Source organism: Bombus affinis, unplaced genomic scaffold (assembly GCF_024516045.1).
Source record: "Bombus affinis isolate iyBomAffi1 unplaced genomic scaffold, iyBomAffi1.2 ctg00001171.1, whole genome shotgun sequence".
NCBI classification, from domain to species: domain Eukaryota; kingdom Metazoa; phylum Arthropoda; class Insecta; order Hymenoptera; family Apidae; genus Bombus; species Bombus affinis.
Genome location: NW_026109601.1, coordinates 17269 through 17931, shown reverse-complemented (window position 1 = coordinate 17931; position 663 = coordinate 17269). Strand labels below are relative to the sequence as shown.

Sequence of the window (663 nt, the reverse complement as noted above, 5' to 3'; positions counted from 1 at the left end):
TTCAAAGCTCGGCTTCTGGATATTGGGAGGAAAGACCGCTCGAGGCCGAGGGTCGCGCGAGTCCCATCGAATCTTTACATCACCCGAACGATGGAGGCGCACGCTCTTTTTCTTGAATAATTGGACGAGAGGAATGCATATCGTATTATATATACACACACACACATATATATATATATGGGCTAGCCACCGTGCGTATTTCTTCGCGAGATCGTGTGCTGCACAGAGGATTCAGAATCGGGTGTTATATCCCCGTCGTTTCCTGACGAACGGAGCTTCGATCTCGATGGTTGTTATATATCATAATGTACTTTTCGCCCGGCCGGCGGACGCGCGTATCTTCGCGCGTTCGTCGGATTTCATTTTCGAACGTTTTCGTGTCGTCGATCTTCCGGCGACTTCTGCGCGTCCGATTCCCGTTGGTCGGTCGTGTCGGATCTCGGCTTCGCTCGAACCGAGTATTAAGAGTACATGGAGTACAAGAGTTTTAAAAAATATATGAAAAGATTACCCTGAACGGTGGATCACTTGGCTCGTGGGTCGATGAAGAACGCAGCTAATTGCGCGTCAACGTGTGAACTGCAGGACACATGAACATCGACATTTCGAACGCACATTGCGGTCCACGGATACAATTCCTGGACCACGCCTGGCTGAGGGTTG

General features: G+C 49.9%; 1 non-coding gene across 1 annotated transcript; it reads left to right on the top strand.

The window, feature by feature from the left end:
• Window positions 1–508: 508 nt before the first annotated feature.
• On the top strand, window positions 509–663 carry LOC126928624 (5.8S ribosomal RNA). The gene has a single exon (XR_007716860.1). It is a non-coding gene; the product is annotated as a 5.8S ribosomal RNA (ribosomal RNA).